Source organism: Schistocerca cancellata, chromosome 1, assembly GCF_023864275.1.
Source record: "Schistocerca cancellata isolate TAMUIC-IGC-003103 chromosome 1, iqSchCanc2.1, whole genome shotgun sequence".
NCBI classification, from domain to species: Eukaryota; Metazoa; Arthropoda; class Insecta; order Orthoptera; family Acrididae; genus Schistocerca; species Schistocerca cancellata.
Window position 1 is genome coordinate 104,317,758 of NC_064626.1, and position 14,960 is coordinate 104,332,717.

At 37.6% G+C, this 14,960-nt stretch overlaps 1 protein-coding gene across 3 annotated transcripts in view; it reads right to left on the bottom strand.

Annotated features, from left to right (window-relative positions):
* Positions 1 to 14,960, bottom strand: part of LOC126166427 (exocyst complex component 6B) — a 158,368-nt gene that overhangs the window by 39,800 nt on the left and 103,608 nt on the right. The gene's annotated exons all lie outside the window — the stretch shown is intronic.

The following is a 14,960-nucleotide window of genomic DNA, read 5'->3' on the forward strand; positions in this document are numbered from 1 at the left end:
GTTTCCCTCTATTATATTCATATCATTTACTTGTTTAATATCTATTCATCAATATTATTTTGGTACAGGTACAGCGAGAGATTATTTACAAGGAACACACACACACACACACACACACACACACACACACACACACACACACACACACACACACACACAAAAAGAGATAAAAGCACCCTGTACAGTAACCATAAACATTAAGGGTAAATGATAGTTTGTAACTATATTGACATTCCACAACAACTAAATACAGCACAGCACTGCTATATGTGAGTGGAAGGAAAAGAGAATTTGAAATATTAATATTAATGATTAATGGAAACCACCAATGCTCTATTAACACACATTTACTGTATCACAACCAGTTTCATTCTTTAGATCATCACCAGATTGCTGAATTGCACCAGTAATGTAACGTAAATGCTCTTTTTTCAAATATAACCTTAGAGGCAAAATATGGCAACAACAATCACAAACATTCTGCTGACCATCTGTCTGAAGCAAGGCAATTCTGCTGACCATCTGTCTGAAGCAAGGTAAGCAGACAGTGTGTACTGTGTACATTAGAATTTAGTACTGTCGACAGTATTTCATTATAGATAACTGCATCATCTGCAAAAAATACTGAATCTAATGTGAATATTGGCTGAGAGGTCATTAATTATTACAGCGTGGAAGCTATTAACACGGGGTGCAAAGTTTTTGGTTTAGCCTGGACCAGTGGTCAATTCTATAGCTATTTGGATATTTGTTTTACTGCATCTATTTCACAGTACGTTAAGCAAGATTTGAATGACGAACCAGAGCTGGCACCCAGGAAAATTGTGCACATCAATTAATTCCTTTTGCAAAAGATTTTAATTGGGCTGAAATTAATGCTCAGCTAATGGCACAATTTGTATGTCCACTGTTTGGAATTTATGTGCAAAAACCACCATCCTTGTTCAGATTTTACATGCAGAAACAGTCATCCTTACATAACTCTGGACCGGAGCAAGATTTATCGTTCAGATTTGGTCTTCTGGTGCATTGGTCCTTGCTCTAACATAAATTTTAACTGTTTGAAAATATCTTGCTACATTTGGATTTTACATGCAAAAAACACTGTTTTCTGGAAGGTTTTTGAAGCCTGCGACTTCTATACTTTAAACTTGTATGAATTTGTTTGCACATAGGTAGACAAATGGATAAGTCAAAATGAATTTTTTTATTCAATAAGTTTTACAGTTGAAAAAGATATTGCTTTCTTTTGGTTTTAAATGCAAAAACTTGTTTTCTGGGACTTTTTGAGAAGTGCCACTTCTATGTTTCAAACCTATACAAATCGTGTTCAGATTTTGTAAGAAAGTAGATGAATACATGAACTCAATGGTCATCCCATTGTTTTGTGAAAAATTTATCCAATGCCACAATATAGCAGTCCAAATTTGCACATAAATTGAACATAAAATCACACATACTGAGATGGTTTAGAGTGATACAGATGATAGTAAAAAAATATACTCTTATGGTAATTATAAGAAGTGTTTGCAAAAATCTTACATTGTTCAGGTTGTACATGTGAAAAATCATGCACCTGCACATGAAACTGAGTTTCGAACAAATGCCTTGCATTATAAATGCTGCATTTGGATGTATTTAAAAAATTAGTTATTACTGTTGATTATCATTTTGTTATTTATATGTTAAAGATTTTATTCCCTAGTGGCTTAAAATCATCAATAAATCTTTGGACTTGCAAAACAATGCATTTACCAGGCAAGAACTATGCCCAGCCCTGTACAGAATGATACATTATTTGACTGAGCATTTACATGTCTAATGTCAAAATTATGGCTGAGTAAAAGTTGGAAGCCAGAATCAGAAATGCTCATATCACAGCGCAAGAAAGGTGAATATGTCCTGCACAGAGTTAGGTAAAGGGTACTAGCTTTTTTGACTTACCTAGTAGCTTCAAAGGCATTTAAATCGAAACATCTTGACACATTTGCACTTTTTTAATTGTTTCCAGCAGCAGATGTGGACTTTGACCATAATTTATTAGGTAGCAAATGCAGATTAAAGCTGAAGAAATTACAGAAAGTAATATAACGCATTGTGTAAAGTAACATGATAGATGATGGCATGTCATAAAATGTGACAAATGCAATCATATCATCCAACATGGCATTTGTCATGTCACGCAAATGTGTTTCATTACATTTAGGATGCATGCATTCCCACTAGGGGACACTTCCGACAATAAATGCACATGTTACTAATACTAACAAGTAAAAAGGTGAGTATATGTCAAGGAGTTTTGATTTAAATGTCTCTGAGGCTGCCAAATAAGTCCAAAAGCTAGTTCCCCTCTTTCACATCTCTAACTCAGCTCAGGACATATTTGCCGTTTTTGGTGTCACTATCATAACATTTTCATTCTGGTATTCAACATGAGCAATATGGGTCCTGTGACACTTCCCTGGAACTCACCGAGAGATAGTTCTACTTCTGCCAATGAGTCTCTGTTCAAGATAACGTGCTTCATCCTCCCTACCAAAAAATCCTAAATTCAGTCACAAATTTCACTATTAGTTGTTGGTGTGGTAACAAAGCGAACACCTCTCAGAATTCAAGAAATACTGCATCTCTCTAATTTCACTGATCCATTCTTTCAGAAAATAATGTGAGGAAAGTGCAAGTAGAGTTTCACATGATTTATGATTCTGGAACCCATGTTGAAGGTATGGAGGAGACCATTCTGTTCAAAATATCTTATTATATTTGAACTCACAATTTTTGGATTCTACAATAGACAGACATAAATGAGACTGGACAGTAGTTTTGTGGATCACTTCTGTTTCCCTCCTTGCAGACAAGTGTGATGTGCTTTTTGTAATCACTGAGTACAGGTTTTTTGTTGAAGGTATCTACAGTATATTTTGGTAATTCTACTTACACCTAGTATTACAGCTGTGAAAACCCTGTGTGAAAAGCAGAAAAAACTTCCAGAATTATGTAATTATTAATGGTCAAATTTTTTTGTTGTAATGTAAATGAGGTGACCAATAATTTTTCTCAACAGACTAGAATGTAAGACTGTTTAGTAACAACTATGAGGATTGTGTGTGTGGGTCTTCAATAGAGAAATCACTAGTTCATTTGCTAAAATGGATACATTATAGTGGTTAAGGAAGCAAATCAATTGCTATCTCCAACATGCACTGAAACATATAAATTACCAATGAAATTTACAAAATATTGAATTCTGATTGGGGCTCATAATATTGTATCATTTAAGAAACTTCAATAGTACTGCATGAAAAAACTCTTGGTCTTCCAAGATGCAAAGGAGGTGATTTACTGCAACAATAACGTGAAACATCACCATAGCCAAAACAGACATGAAGCCATGACCAACTATGATAATACACATCTCTCTGCTTACGAGCCAGCTCTACAGATGAAGATATTGTAAAAAACATGTATGATAAGATAAAAGAAATTATTCAGTTGTTAAAAAAGAGACAAAAATTTAATTGTGGTGGGGAACAGGAATTTGATAGTAAGAAAGGAAGAGAGGGAAAATAGCAAACAAACATGGACTGTGTCAAAGAAATAAAAGGAAAAGCCAGCTGGTAAAATTTTGCATTGAACACCAGCTCATCATTCCTAACATTTGGTTCAGGAGTCATGAAAGAAGACTGTATACATGGAAGAGATCTGGAAACACTGAAAGGTTTCAAATAGATTATTCAGTGTAATGATAGTACCATGATTCAGAAACTCTGAATCATTTCCAGCAGCAGATGTGGACTTTGACCATAATTTATTAGGTAGCAAATGCAGATTAAAGCTGAAGAAATTACAGAAATTAAGGAGCTGGGACCTGGCTAAGTTGAAACAATCAGGGGTTTTTGAGAATTTCAAAGGGACAGTTATGAGCAACTGACTGAAACAGGTGAAAAAATACTATACATGATGAATGAGTAACTTTAAAAGATGGAACAGTGAAGGAAACAGGAGAACAAAGAGGAAAAATACCAGGTCCAATAGGAAACTTTGCATAATGCATGACATATTACATGTGAAATACAGAATAAAGATCAAGAATTTGCACAAATGTTCGAAATTAAGAACCTAGGACCTGGATGAGTAGAAACCTTGTCAACAGAACAAGTTGGTCCCTCACATCCTGGGCTCTTAGTGACCTGCTCTTACTTTTAAACATTCCCCAAACTATATGTCTATGCTCTCTGAAGAAGGAACCACTAGCTCTAAAAACTAGGATAGTTTCTCTGTACTTTTTAATGAGACTGGTGGTAGTACTATTGAAGGTACGAACTGGCTAGCAATGTGGTCTCATAATTCATGAAAGGAGAAAACATAAAAATACAGGAAACAGAGAGGGCAAAGGGGAATATATACATTAAAAATGAATCTGGCAAACATCTACATCTACATGATTATTCTGCAATTCACATATAAGTGCTTGGCAAAGGGTTCATCGAACCACAATCATACTATCTCTCTACCATTCCACTCCCAAACAACGTGCGGAAAAAACAAACACCTAAACCTTTCTGTTCGAGCTCTGATTTCTCTTATTTTATTTTGATGTTCATTCCTACCTATGTAGGCTGAACTCAACAAAATATTTTCGCATTCGGAAGAGAAAGTTGGTGACTGAAATTTCGTAAATAGATCTCGCCGCGACGAAAAACATCTGTTTGCTTTAAAGACTTCCATCCCAAATTGCGTATCATATCTGCCACACTCTCTCCCCTATTACGTGATAATACAAAACGAGCTGCCCTTTTTTGTACCCTTTCAATGTCCTCCATCAATCTCACTTGGTAAGGATCCCACACCGCGCATCAATATTCTAACAGAGGACGAACGAGTGTAGTGTAAGCTGTCTCTTTAGTGGACTTGTCGCATCTTCTAAGTGTCCTGCCAATGAAACGCAACCTTTGGCTCGCCTTCCCCACAATATTATCTATGTGGTCTTCCAACTGAAGTTGTTCGTAATTTTAACACCCAGGTACTTAGTTGAATTGATAGCCTTGAGAATTGTACTATTTATCGAGTAATCAAATTCCAACGGATTTCTTTTGGAACTCATGTGGATCACCTTACACTTTTCGTTATTTAGCATCAACTGCCACCTGCCACACCATACAGCAATCTTTTCTAAATCGCTTTGCAACTGATACTGGTCTTCGGATGACCTTACCAGACAGCATCATCTGCGAACAACCTAAGAGAACTGCTCAGATTGACACCCAGGTCATTTATATAGATCAGGAACAACAGAGGTCGCAGGACGCTTCCCTGGGGAACACCTGATATCACTTCAGTTTTACTCGATCATTTGCCGTCTATTACTACGAACTGCGACCTTCCTGACAGGAAATCACGAATCCCGTCGCACAACTGAGACGATACCCCATAGGCCCGCAGCTTGATTAGAAGTCACCTGTGAGGAATGGTGTCAAAAGCTTTCCAGAAATCTAGAAATATGGAATCAACTTGAGATCCCCTGTCGATATCCACCATTGCTTCGTGCGAATAAAGAGCTAGCTGTGTTGCACAAGAACGATGTGTTCTGAAACCATGCTGATTACGTATCAATAGATCGTTCCCTTCGAGGTGATTCATAATGTTTGAATACAGTATATGCTCCAAAACCCTACTGCAAACCGACGTCAATGACATACGTCTGTAGTTCGATGGATTACTCCTACTACCCTTCTTAAACACTGGTGCGACCTGCGCAATTTTCCAATCTGTAGGTACAGATCTATCGGTGAGCAAGCGGTTGTATATGATTGCTAAGTAGGGAGCTATTGTATCAGCGTAATCTGAAAGGAACCTAATCAGTATACAATCTGGACCTGAAGACTTGCCCGTATCAAGCGATTTGAGTTGCTTTGGAACCCCTAAGGTATCTACTTCTAAGAAACTCATGCTAGCAGCTGTTCATGTTTAAAATTCTGGAATATTCCATTCGTCTTCCCTGGTGAAGGAATTTCGGAAAACTGCACTCAATAACTCCGCTTTAGTGGCACTGTCGGTGGTAACAGTACCATCGGCACTGCGCAGCGAAGGTATTGACTGCATCTTGCCGCTTGTGTACTTTACATACAACCAGAATTTCTTCGGATTTTCTACCAAATTTCGAGACAATGTTTCGTTGTGGAACCTATTAAAGGCATCTCGCATTAAAGTCCGTGCCAAATTTTAGCCAATCTTTGTGATTTCGCATTCTTCTGAACTTCACATGCTTTTTCCATTGCCTCTGCAACAGCGTTCGGATCTGTTTTGTGTACCATGGGGGATCAGTTCCATCCCTTATCAATTTATGAGGTATGAATCTGTTAATTGCTGTTGCTACTACATCTTTGAATTTGAGCCACATCTCGTCTACATTTGCATAGTCAGTTCAGAAGGAATGGAGATTGTCTCTTAGGAAGGCTTCTAGTGACACTTTTTTAAATAAAATTATTTTGCGTTTGTTTCTGGTGGATTTGGAAGAAACAGTATTGAGCCTAGCTACAATGACCTTGTGATCACTAATCCCTGTATCAGTCATGATGCTCTCTATTAGCTCTGGATTGTTTGTGGCTAAGAGGTCAAGTGTGTTTTTGCAACCATTTACAAATGTAAAACTGTAAGGCAGCAACTGCTTGACGACAAATGTAATGTTTTAAAGAGTGCATGATTCACAGGTACCATGCAGAAACAAATTAAAGAAACCTTTGGAGGAAAAAAAAGAAAAAGAAAAAAAGAAAACAGCTGTATGAACATTATGAGTTCATATCACAAGCTAGCTTTAATCAAAGAAGGTAAGGCTGAAAAGTGTAAGCAATACATCAAAGGCATATATCTAAAAAGATCATGGGAAGGCGAGATGAAATGAATGAATGTGAATGGCGGGTGTGATACTGCATGAAGAATTTGACAGAGTATTGACACCTAAGCCAGTGCAAGGCACTTTGAGTAGATGACATTTCTTCAGAACCTAAGATCATTAGAAATCCATTCTACCTGAAATGTAGAATATACAAGCATGCAGAATACCCTTAGACTTCAAGAAGAATGCAATGATCCCAATACCAAAGAGACAGTTGAAAGTACAACTACATCATCAGTTTAATAAGTCATGCTTGTGAAATAGCAACATGAATAATCTACAGAAGAATAGAATGACTGGTAACAGACAAAGTGGGGGACATCAATTTGGTTCCCAAGAAAGGCAGGAACACATGAAGTAATACTGGTTCTATGACTTACACTAAAAGATAGTTAGAAAAGAGATTAATGTACTTTTTAGCATTTCTAGAATTAGGCTTTTGACAAAGTTGACTGAAATACAGTCACTGAAATTCTGAAGACAAAAGGGATAAAACATAAGGAGGAAAACGTTATCTAAAATTTGTACAGAAACCAAAGTACAGTTATGAGAGTCAAAGGACATGAAAAGGAGGCTGTAACTGAGAAGTGATGGAGGCAGGGTTGCAGCCAACACCTTTGGGTATAAAATAATATGGGGATTGATGTTAAGGGAAAAGAAAATAAAATGTTAGGTTTCCTGATGGCACTGTAATTCTGAATGCATTACTCCATTCCATTTTGGCCCAACACAGCAAAATGGTTCAGTGTTCCAACAACAGAAAAAAGTCTGTTGCAAGTGTTTTATTAATGACGCATTTTAAGAGATTAGTGCATCTTCAGATTATCTGTAATTAGTAACAAACATCTTGTTTCAAAACAGTTTATTCATGAACCTATTTAACACTGATTAATGGAATAGCTAATTTAAAGATGAGAAGTAAAGAGAAGTAAAATGAGTCACTTGCATTGATTTTTTTTTGTTTGTTTGTGGTTTTAGGGCGCAAAACTTCTATGGTCATTAGCGCCCAACACTCACTTGCATTGAGCAGGAGTCAACTCACTATAGCATGAGTGCAGGATTAGGAACCAGAAAGAAACACCAAACCATGGCAATATGCGGTGCAAAGATATTTTAGTGATCGCAGCCATGAAAAACAATGGTAAACAAATACTGCTCTAGGCAAAGTACATGCTGAAGCGATGTCGTGCAGTAGATTGACTTGAGGACAAAACTTATCAAAAGTGCCGAGTGGCAGTGATGATTGTAAAATGGGACTGAAATAAAGTACATGCTGAACAGAGCCAATTAAAATGATGGAACAGAATAAAAGTTCTTAAAAATTAAAGGTAGATGAACTAGCGGTGGCATGAAAAGTAACTATTTCAGTAAACTGCCATGTATCGTGATGGACTGAAATGTCAGTCTAAATGGGGAAGGAGGAACGGAGAGGAGAGAAGGGGATTAAGAGGGGAAAGGATAGAAAATGGTAAATATATTGGGGGGAGGGGGTTGGAAGAAAAAGTTAAAAAACACAGTCTCAAAACATTGGAGTAATGGGAAAACCAAACACAAAGCCATGATGGTATGAGACCAAGACAGGAAAAGTGAGAGCAGACTCAACAGTCAAAAAGGGAAGAGATAAAACTACCTAAATTTTGAAATCATAGTGTCATAGAAAATATAGTTTTTTTTGTGGCCAGTTGATCATTAAGGATTAAGTTTTTGACCAATTCCGAAATGTGGTTCTCTCAATCTGTTGCAAAATGGTTAATTCTTTCCGTGGATCTGGAAAGACTCTAAGAGTCAGTTCACAGTGGTCACTAGATCTAAGATGTTTGGCAAAAGAAGAGTTATTCTTTACAGCTCTCTTCTGTTTGTGACTGTTGGGTCTGCTCCTCACTTTTTCTGCCTTTGTCTCCTAGCACCGAAGCTTTGTGTTCAGTTTTCCCATTACCCCAATGTTTTTTAAGCGTTTGTTTTCTAACTTTGTCCACCCCCCGTCCCCCCATAAGTTAACCATCTCTTATCCTTTCCCATCACATTCTCATTCCCCTCCCCCTTCTTGTCCCCCTACTCATTTAGATTGACATTTTGGTTCATCTTGATGTGTAGTATTCCACTGAAGTAGTTACTTGCTATGTCACCACTAGTTCATCTATTTTTAATTTTTGAGAATATTTTATTCTGTACCATCATTGTAATTGACTCTGTACAGCATTTACTTAATTTCAATTCCTGTTTACAATTAGCACTGCCACTCGGCACTTTTGATAAGCCAGTCTATTTCATGACCCACTCGCGTCAGTATGTATTTTGCCTGCCACTGGCACTTTTGTTAAGTTTCGTACTTAAGCCAATCTACTGCACAACCCATTTGCTTCAGCACGTACTGTGCCTAGAGCAGTATTTGTTTACTACTGTGCTTCATGGCTGTGTTTGCTAACCTATCTTTGCACCACATATAGCTGTTGTTTGGTGAGTTTCTTTTTGGTTCCTAATCCTGCAATCATGCTGATTTAAATTATTATTAATGTTGTAAGTTTACACTTTTAACTTAGAGTTTCAGGCTTTCCTATGTTAATATTTGATGACTGTGGTCTTTGATTTAATGCCATCATATCAATGGCTTTTAAATATGAATAATGCATAAACTGTTATGTAACAAGATTTTTATTACTAATTACAGATAATCTGAAGATGCACTAACTACAGTTCTGGCAACTATGAATGCTCTTCATTCCACGTTCCTAGATTATTGGAGGATAACAGGAAAGTTAGCAGAGATCGCAACGCATATCTCGAGAATATGTGGGTCATATTATTTGTGAGACTTTGGACATGGGAAAACTCTCAACCAAATGTGTTCCCAAACGTCTCAATGCAGACCAAAAGCATGGCCAAGTGGCTGCTTCACAGTAAATTTTGGTCCAATTTCACCACAATCTTGTGGCAATTTTGGATCATCTTGTCAACATGGATATACATTTATGATCCAGAAACCAAAGAACAGTCCAAAAAATGGAGACATAGTTGTTTTTCATGTCCAAAGAAGTTCAGAATACAAATAAAAGCAGACAAATTGTTTGAATGAAAGTACTATGTTGAACTTCTGACAAACTGAACCAACAATGGGTCCCAAACATCGTGGAAAGTAGAGAAATGGAATCTTGTTTCTGCACGATCATGCCCCTCCCCACAAGGTGACCATCACACAGTAAAAGCTGGCAGATTTTCGGTTTGAAATCCTCACACATACACCATATTCACCTGACTTAGCCTCCCTTAGACTAATATCTGTTCCCTAATCTCAAGAAACAGCTCAGAGGAAGATGATTTCTGAACACTGTGGAAGTGAGAAAGGCTGTGGAAGAGTGGCTTACAGCACAATCAATGTTTTGTTTTTTAGCTGGGCTAAAGAAGCTGAAATAAAGATGCCATAAATGTGTTGCACTGAAGGGGGAATATGTTGAGTAAATAAATATTTTCAAGCCCAGAAGTGCATTTTTCCTTTCCAAAGCCAATGGCTTATCAGCACCCCTTTGTAACAGATACTAGTTGAGATAGAAATGATACACAATGCTGACTGGCAATAGTGGGTCTGAAGAACTGTAATAGTTAACACTGAATATAAACTTAAATGTTAGAAAGAGCTATCTGAAAATATTGGTTTGGAGTGTGGCCTTACCTGGATGTGAAATGTGGAGTACAAACGGCACAGACTAGGGGAGAAAAGAAACTTTTAAAACATGGTTTTACAGAAGAATGCTGAATATTTGGCAAGTTCAGTAACTAAAGAAGATATACACATTGAAATGAGCACAACTTGACTAAGAGAATAGATAGTTTGATAAGATCCATCCTGAGGCATCAGGGAATAGTTGATTTAGTGACGGAACAAATGTGGGAGGGATCAATATCATAGAGTGACACTAAGGACTGACTACAGTTAACAAGTTCAAACGGATGTAGGCAACAGTAGTTATGCAGAGAGGAAGGGGCATGTACAGGATAGACTAATGAGGAGATCCATATCAAATCAGTGGCTCTGAGCACTATGGGACTTAACTTCTAAGGTCATCAGTCCCCTTGAACTTGGAACTACTTAAACCTAACTAACCTAAGGACATCACACATATCCATGCCTGAGGCAGGATTCGAACCTGCGACCATAGCGGTAGTGCGGTTCCAGACTGTAGCGCCTACAACCGCTCGGCCACTCAAGCCAGCCTCAAATCAGCCTTTGGACTGAAGATAACATAACACACTAAAGGAATGTGACTTGCAAAAACTGTCTAAAATAATTTTGAAAAAATTCTCTTTGGACTACTGATGATTCAATGGTATTCACATGTATTAGCACCCGCCTTTGGTAACAGGATTAAGAAATGTCGAAACAATGCCTCTTTCCTCATGCACAATTGCAGACACACAGAAACAAAAGCACATGCACAGAAATTAGTAGAATGAATGCACATATGCATGCATGCATGTTCTCATGTCCAAACATTGCCTCATCATTCAAGCAGTCTGCCATTCATCCACTTCTTTGTTCAACAATTTGTGCTGCGTTTGATGTGATAAAAAATGGCAGAAAAGGAAAACACGAAGGTGACTGTGGGTCAAACGGTATATAAATAAGAGAAGTACAAGAAATATAAAGTGCTGGCAATGTTTTGTTTGCAAATTTCAGGAGGTCACAGTGAGATTCTAGACTTTCTTCTTGGGAAACTGCAGTGATAGGCCTCCCAATCACATTTCAGTAACTGGCAACCAGTGACTTATATACCAATTTGAGACACTTATTTTGAATTTCAAACCACAGCACTTCACTGATTATTCCTGAAACTGAGAAATATTTTGGGCAGGTTCTTAGTAGTTATGTGTAGCTTAATTTGACTTTCAATACGTCATTTGTACTTTTTTTCACAAAAGTTGTTTATACAACTATCAAAAAATCTTGTTTATATGATGGACTGCAGCCTCAATTTATTTCATGGAAGAAAACATTGTCAGTTGTAGGATGTAAATTTATCTTTTATTTGTTGTGCTATTGACCAGTTTTGATTAAGGCATCATTATCAAACACCTATAAAAACATACCAAGTACAAAATAGTGAAACACAAAACTTTTGTAACAGTCTCAGGGTCTTAAACACATATATAGACCTTCCACATATCTTCCATTATCTTTTCAACTGTGTTCAATGCAGGGCATTCTAATATCGATTCGTGTTCCACATGTGAACTGAAAAATGGATTTGCACATCATATTTCATACAAAACGGCGAAGAATGTTACTATATATGTAAGCAATGGGAGGCACATTATGCTGAATTTATTACTGTCATTTATTTTTAGATTGTCATACAAGTTACATATTTCACTCTTCTGTAGGTGATACGTATTTATAGATGCTTGATAATGAAGCCTTCATCAAAACTAGCCATTAGCACAACAAATAAAAGATATGTTTACAGCCTACAATGAACAATATATTCTCCTGTCAATTCAAAATGTTACATATAGATTAATATCCTTGGACTCAACAAGTTTGGAGGGGGGAGGAAGGGGGGGGGGGGTGCTGTACACCACAGAATCCACTAGAATGGAGGTTGTGTTTTCCAATTTTGTATTCATCAATGTCCTCCATTACCATTTTTGGTAGTTTGTTGAGGATCTCCACCTACCCCATCTTTTACTCTTTTCAGATGTCTGGCTCCTCAATTGTCACGCTATAAAGCCAGCATACCATTAATATTTGTCCACAGTTTCCACATGCACTTTCCATAAATTTGTAGGCTCCATCTTCCCTGTTTTCCTACTTCCAGATTTACCTTATTCTTTACAGTAATATGATCAGAGACCTTTTATTTAACACTTGATGCTCAGGGCATCACATCTCAAATTTTTAATCAAATAATCTTTAAAACCAGCATTCCATATGACTTCTCTTTGTCTATAATCATCTATATATTTCCGTGTGCTTTCTTCGATATCAACAGACATTATAGCATATAAATTATCTTAAAGCATAACCTCACCACATTATACAATGAAATATACATGGGCCACAAGTACCTGTTATCTGCTAAATGGCGCAAGAAATTCCCACCGGACCCAAGAAACACTGTGCTTCATTATTTCCTCTCCCCTTTCCATAACATTATTTTTAAGTTTATTTCCTTTATAGAGCCCTTATAAATATTCCTCCCACATTCTGGTGTTCTCTTGGCTTGTGCGCCTCCATAGCTGAATGGTCAACACAATAGAATGCCATGCAAGAAGCCCAGGTTCAGTTCCTTGCTGGGTCGGATATTTTCTCTGCTCAGTGACTGGGTGTTGTGTTGTTTATATTATCATTTCATCCTCATCAACATGCAAGCTGCGAAAGTGGGGTCAAATAATAATAGTTGCCTCAGGCAACTGGCCTACCTGGCAGGCTGCCTTATCCACACACGCATTTCAGTGCTGGCTTGCCATGTTATCTCCAATGTTCATGCAGCTACTTTTCTTTTCTCCAAAGGTTTCTTTAATCTCCCTACACATGGCATCTATTCTATTAGCCATGCATGCTTCTATAGATTTGGATTTCTCCTCTGGACATTACTGCTTTGCAATTTGGCACTTCCTGACTTCCTGTCAATCTCACTTTTTAGACACCTTTATTCCCTTTTACTTGCTTCATATACTGCAATTTTTTATTTCCTCCATCTGTCAATTAAATTCAATAACTGTTTGAAAATATAATGTAATTGGATAGATGAAAATCTACTCACCAAGCAACAGCAATAGAACACACATATAAAAGGTATTGAAGTTTGCAAGCTTTCGGTGTTCCCCTACCACCGGTTTGCGAGTTGATTTTTTGTATCTACCTAGTTACATTATATTTTCAGACAATGAAAAATCTATGATGGAATATAACAATATTATGAAAAGGAAAGTTGCTACTCACCATTTAGCGGAGATGATGAGTCGCAGATAGGCACAACGAAAAGACTGTCACAAATATTAGATTGCAAACAAACACACACACACACACACACACACACACACACACACAAAAATGCAACTCACACATGACTGCAGTCACAGGCAACTGAAGCCAAACACCACACACCGAGCAGCAGTAGCAGTGCATGATGGGAGAGGTGACTGGGTGGGGGCAAGGAGGAGGCTCGGTTGGGGAGGGGAAGAGATTGTAGGGTACGGATGGTGAATAGTGACGTGCTACCAGTGAGCGCGCAGGGAAAGGTGGGGGGGACAGCGGAAAAGGAGAAAAGTAAAAAGACTGGATGTGACATAGGAATGAGGGCTGTGTATTGCTGGAATGGGAACAGAGAAGGGGATGGACTGGAGAGGACAATGACTGACGAAGGTTGAGGCCAGGTGGTTTACGGGAATGTACAATATACTGCAAGGAAAGTTCCCACCTGTGCAATTCAGAAAAGCTGGTGTTGTGGGAAGGATCCATATGGCACAGGCTGTGAAGCAGTCATTGAAATGAAGGATGTCACGTTTGGCAGCTTGCTCAGCAACAGGGTGGTCCATTTGTTTCTTGTTGTGCCTATCTGCAGCTCAGAATCTCTGCTGTATAGTGAGTAGCAACTATCCTTTTCACACTGTTTTTACATTCCATCCTGTATTATTTATTTTATATTGTATTCTGAGGTCTCGTCTCCTTAATTTCCTGCTTTTTGCAGTGTCCATAGTTTTAATCTGCAGTTCATAACTAATACACTACAGTTAGGACCACATCTCCTCCTGGATTTTTTTTTTTTTTTCAGTTTAAAATCTGGTTTCATAATCTGTCAAACAATTATACTCATACAATCTGTCTAAAACTGTCTCATGTCTCCAGGTCCCTTCCATGGTTACAACTCCCTTTCACAGATTTTAAACCACATGATTGCAATGATTAAACTGTGATCTGTGTAAAATTTTGCCAGATGGTTTTCACTTTCATGTCTTTCCTTCAGCTCATTTTTGCCAACTATTTTTCCTTTTCTTCCTTTTCCTACTATCAAGTTCCAGTCCATCACAAATAAATTTTCGTCCCCATTAACTATGAGAATAATTTCTT